The sequence below is a fragment of the Lithobates pipiens genome, unplaced genomic scaffold (genome assembly GCF_037356315.1).
Source record: "Lithobates pipiens isolate NorthernLeopardFrog02 unplaced genomic scaffold, aLitPip1_a1.2 Scaffold_1, whole genome shotgun sequence".
Taxonomy (NCBI): Eukaryota; Metazoa; Chordata; class Amphibia; order Anura; family Ranidae; genus Lithobates; species Lithobates pipiens.
In genome coordinates this window covers 237,086,063-237,092,062 of record NW_027507685.1, presented here as the reverse complement: position 1 = coordinate 237,092,062, position 6,000 = coordinate 237,086,063, and positions in this window count along the sequence as shown.

Genomic DNA, 6,000 nt, shown 5'->3' with positions numbered 1-6,000 from the left:
CAGTGCTCCCTCCTCTCCCCTGCAGCCATCGCTCAGGCCCCTTTCACACCGAGGCGGTTTTGAGGCACCAGAGCGCTAAAAATAGCGCCTGAAAAAGACGGCCCCTTTCACTCCAGTGTGAAAGCCCTCCGGCTTTCACACTGGAGCGGTGCGCTGGCAGGACGGTGAAAAAAGTCCTGCTAGCCGCATCTTTGGAGCGGTGAAATCAATGAGGCAGCGCAGCTATACCGCCGGCAAAACGCTGCTGCAGTGGCGCTTTGCGGGCGGTTTTAACCCTTTTTCGGCCGCTAGCGGGGTGGTTTTAACCGCATACCGCCGCTAAAACGACAGTAAAGCGCCACTAAAAATACCGCCGATGCCCGCACCGCCCCAGTGTGAAATGGGCCTCACTGACACAAGGCTGCCAGAGCTGCTGGATCACGTGACATAAAAAATACAGGATCATTAGAAGGAGGGGAGGGGGGATTTTTAAGAATAGTCAATCTTTTCTTCCATTGTAACCACTTAGCACCCGCCCGCAATGTACTGCAGACAAGTGGCCGCTGTAGGCAAAGCAACACATCTGTCCGGCGCTACCTACTTTTGGGTTTAAAACACAAGTATATGCCCCCCCCCCCCACACACTCACACACACACACACACACACACACACCCCCTAACCAGTGTATTAGTACAGTGACAGTGCATATTATTAGCACTGATCACTATTAGTGTCACTGGTGATGTCAGTGGCAGTTAGCCAGTTTCCACCCCAGTGGCAGTTAGTGTCATATTGTCCGCTGCACTATTGCAGTCCCATTAAAAGTCATTGATCAATTCTGTTACTAATATAGAAGAACATTTACAGGATTTTTTTTTTATTATCAAAAACATGTAGCAGAATACATTTTGGCCAACATTTATGAAGAAATTATATTTTTTATTGGATATGTTTTATAGCAGAAAATCATAAATATAAATATATATGTGTATATATATATATATATATATATATATATATATATATTTTTTTTTTTTTTTTTTTTTCACATCATTTCCTATTTTGGTTGCACGTTTTTAACCTAGGGCGTTAGGCTATTTTCTCTATTGGCCAAAAGCACTTTAATCCTTCCAGTGGCCAATTTTTTTTTTTTTAATTCTTTATTTAATTTGACAAACAGCAGGGTAGACATTTCAGCATATAAAGTATGAAACAGTACGGAGCTGAGACATTCGCACCGCAATCTTTTTTTAATTATAAATAGACCCCTTAGTGCACGATGGGCCTTTGTTTTTAAACAGGGCGGACTGGGACTTTGGGGACCACTAGGAGAAAGGGAGGGGGAGGAGCCTCTGCATGTTGCGCTGTACACGCACTAGTGAAAATTGACTATAAAATGTTGGATATTGGGCCTAGTATGGTAACATGGACACAACACACACATCACTGTCCTTGTACTCATATCATACAGACATTTTCCCTACCTGGGTTCAAAGTACCGCACTCAAGTATAGGCGCTGAATGATAGGACACTGACACAGGCTCCTCCCCCTGATCCTCTGCTAAAAGTCAGAACATGCCTCTGTAGGAGGAATACTTAGCTTAGGGTTTGGCTTCTTGTAGTCATGGAAACCAACAACCAGCATTTGTGCTGCTAGAGGACACTCCTGACAAATTTCTATTGGCCTCAAGGGCAGTAGCCCCGCCTTCCCACGTCGACCGCTTAACTGCACGCCTCTGTCATCTCCTAGCAACTACACTGTATTGTCCCGGAATGAAGGTGCCCGGGACCAGGGACAGAGATGCCAATTTCGGGACAGTCCCGGGCAATCCGGGACACGTGGGCACCCTACTATGGAGCCGGTTCACATATCTCTGCTGCGGCTGCAGAGTGGACTGCACAGAGCACACTGCATCTTTGGCTCCATTTCAGGGCCGAATTCAGGCATACATTCGGCCCTGATTCCTCCCTGAAGTGGGGAACAGAGACACACAGTGCTCCTGTGCGATCCGCCGCCGGTTCCAGTGTGAACCGAGCCTTAATGTAATTTTTGCGCTACATGGCCAGGGCCCATCGGAAACCCCGCTAAGTGGTTTTAACCTTTTCTTTTTTTTTTTTCTTTTAACCGTTATTGCATTTTTTGCACACATTCTGTATTTAAAACATAATTTTAGTCCTGAAGATTACTTAACCCTTTCATGACTAAGCCTATTTCTGAAATTTTGTATTTTTTGCTAGAAAATTACTTAAAACACCCAAACATATATATATATATATATATTAGCAGAGAATCTAGAGAATAAAATGGCGATTGTTGCAATATTTTATGTCACACGGTATTTGTGCAGTGGTGTTTTAAGCACAATTTTGTGCTTAAAAAAGAGGAAAAGGGACACTTTCATGAATTAAAAAAAAAACAAATCAGTATAGTTATCCCAATTTTTTTGTATAATGTGCAAGATGTTACTCTGAGTAAATAGATACCAAACATGTCACGCTTTATAATTGCCACGCACTCGTGGAATGGCGACAAACTTTGGTACCTAAAAATCTCCATAGGCGACGATTAAATTTTTATTTTTTTACGGTTACCAGGTTAGAGTTACAGAGGAGGTCTAGTGCAGGAATTATTGCTCTTGATCTGACGATCGTGGCGATACCTCACATGTGTGATCTGAACACCGTATTCTTTTTCTTTGCTGTGCGAGCTCGCGATGACGGGGGCGGTTTGAACATTTTTTTTTCTTATTTATTTTTATATTATTAAATTGTGTTAAAAAAAAAAAAAAAAGAATTGATCACTTTTATTGCTGTCACAAGGAATGTAAACATCCCTTGTGACAGTAATAGGTGGTGACAGGTACTCTTCATGGAGGGATCGGAGGTCTAAAAGACCCCAAATCTCTCCTTTGCACTTCAAAGTATTCAGATCACTAAAAACGGTGTATCTGAATACTGTATATTTTTTTAAATCCGGCGCCATTGACAGCTGATTAAACAGGAAGCGACGTTGTGATGCTGCTTCCGTATTTACATCAAGGAGACTGGAACAAAGCCATTTCCGGCTTTGTTCCTCTCTGTCACTAGCCGCCGGAAGAGCTGCATCATCGATCGGCCCTCCCGTGCCACCGGGAAGAGCGGTGGGAGGTGGCGGGAGAAGGGGATGCTCCTCCGGGATAACAACCAAGCGGCTTTTAGCTACTTCCGGTTGTTATCCTCGGAAAGCCTATCACCCGCTCTAAACAACGGTACTAGGATGATGCCTGCAGCTGAGGACATCATCCCGGTATAACCCCCGAAAGCCGAGTACACACATCTGCGTACGCTCGGCGGGAATGGGTTAAAACCCCTCAAAACCTTATATATATGTTCTGAAATCATAGAAACTGGAGAATATGTCGCATGATTTTTGCACAAAAGTTTTTTCCAAGCAAACATTTTTTGTATAAAATACACAAAGTTGATTTCAGGGCACAAAAACCCAATATACTATCCACTTTTTTTGAAAAAATATAAAAGATGAGGCTACATCAAGTAATTAGATACCAACATGTCACGCTTTAAAATTGCTTGTGCTCATGAAACTGTGTAAATCTCCAGCACTCCATGGACAACGCTTTAAAAGCCCATACAGGTCATCAGTTTAGTGCTAACCCTGAAAAATGGCTCTAGAATTATTGCGCTCTATCTGGCATGCGCCGTGACATGTAACATATGTGGAGCAATCAATGTTTTTTTACATAGGAGTGTGCATGACGGCCAACTTTGTTTCACAAACACTTTATTTATATCACAGAGGACCAACATTTAGTTGTGAATGGCTCTTTTTTTAGCTTGCCTAGGTTCTTCACAAGCCACAGAGGCCAGAAAAAGTGACAGCTGAACCCAGAAGTGATGTAATACCTGTCGCTTCCAGGTTTTATTAGGTAGCAATCAGCAAGGACTCCCTCCCCTCCACCCAGCAGCTCCCACTATTGGGGTCTTGTAGGTGGGGGAGCTGAGTCCAGGAAACATGTCAGGAGGCAAATGGGAAGGGAGGGGAAGTTGAATGTTACTGGGGTGCGTGAAATCGATCCAGCCACTCTCTTTTTTACCAGTTATCTCGTTTGCACCCCCCCCCCCTCCCCTGTTGCTGCTGACGTATGACAGTTAGGTTCACCTGTCACGTTGCAAATGCCAAACCTGTAGACCTTACTTTTCAACCATGAAGCCTGACCAAACTATTCCCAATGTTTACATTCCTATGTCATGGCTTATTTCCAGGACACAGGCTACAACAAAATGGCCACTTAAGCTGTCCATAGATGCTGCGATTCTCTTTCCTGCAACTATGGGTTAGAGAAAAAAAATTGCTAGATTCCCCCATCAACACTGACTGTGTTGATGGGGGAATCCCCTCCAGGTGGGGAGACGCCCTTGTTGGTAGAACATGCAGTCAGTATTGTTAGTGGCAATAATTGCATGAAAAACTTGACATGCTGGTTGTACCCAAGTTGGTTTACCAATCAACTTGGGTACAGTCAGCCTTCCCATTCAAATCTCGGCCAGTCCCTGCTGTTATGGCTGGTCTAAGACTTCTTCTTTGAGGACAACCAAAGTGGTTATCTGATTAGCTGTTCTCAAAGAATGAGATCAATTTGCTATAGCCCACAGTATGAGATGGAAAAGTTAGAAGTGTGAAAATAAGAGATGAGCTTGTGTGTTCCTCATCTTTTTAAACTTCAATGAGCTATAGGTCAGATCATTCCTACTGTCAGCCTGTCTATTTGTGTACATGAGCTGAGGGGTGGGAATGACCTGGCTCAAAGCTTTTTGGAGTAAAAAAAATTGAATGGAAGTTGCATAATTTGAATACAGATGAGTTCAGAGAATGTCCAGGCTTATCTCTGGTGAGAATCCAGGTGTGGATGCGCAACTGGAAAGGCTTTGCATTGAGGGGAGAGTACACGCTGCACATGCGCAGCTTTTAAATCACTCCTACAATGCTGGTGGTGAGAGCCCAATGACTTTAAAGTGACAGGGCCCCTTGTCCGAATGGGCCAGTTTATAAAAAAGGTGAACTTAGCTTTTAATGCCAGGGTCTACTGGAGGTTCCTCTGGTTATTCAGTAGGCCAATCAAATCATGTCTCTATATTTTTAGGCCAAATACGAAAAAAACATTATAATTACAGAGTCACTGTGTCATTATAAATGCTTGTATTCTGATGAAGATCCCTTTCTAGGAGGCTATTCGTCACTCTAGTAGTCTCCTCCAGTATTCTCCTTGTACTATAGGCCAGGGTTTCTCAACCTTTTTGAGAAACATGATAAATTCTTCTAAAACCTTCCATGCCCCAACAGTAAAGAAAAAAGTGTACTAACACAATAAAGGTATAGGAATGGAAAATATGTATTGAATGGGTGTCACTGTGGGAAGAGGGATACGGGGGTTGTGCAGTGTGTTAGGAGACTCTTTAGCTGACTTGGTGGCACTGTACGGAATGAAGTTTCTGAAGGGAGTTAGGGAGCACCGCGGGAGGTCAGGGGGCACTGTGGTCACCTTCGGGAGGTTGGGTACACTATGGAGGGCTGGAGCCTCTGTAGAAGGCTTGTTTAAGACTGGGTGACATTATGGGAGGTTGAGGGGCATTGTGGTACAATGTTGGAGGTTGGGAGGCACTATGGAGGGCTGGAGACTCTGCAGCAAGCTGAGGGACACTGTGTTAGAGTGGGTGGCATTGTGGGAGGTTGTGGGACACTGTGAAGGCTGAGGGATCTTAGAGGGCCTGAGGGCACTGTGGACCACTATGGGAGGTTAGGAGACACTATAGAGGCTGGGAGGCACTGTGGGAGGTTAAGGGATCTGCAGCTGGCTGGTGGCCCAGAAGAAGGGAGACCTCTGCCCAGCACTGATCCAAAACCTGGTGGTTGAGAACCACTGCTCTGGTCCATACTTTATTTCTGGCATAAAAGACGCTGATGAAAAGAGATACTATGGCCCCGAAATGAGTTGGTACTGTTTGCCTACCTATTGTCACT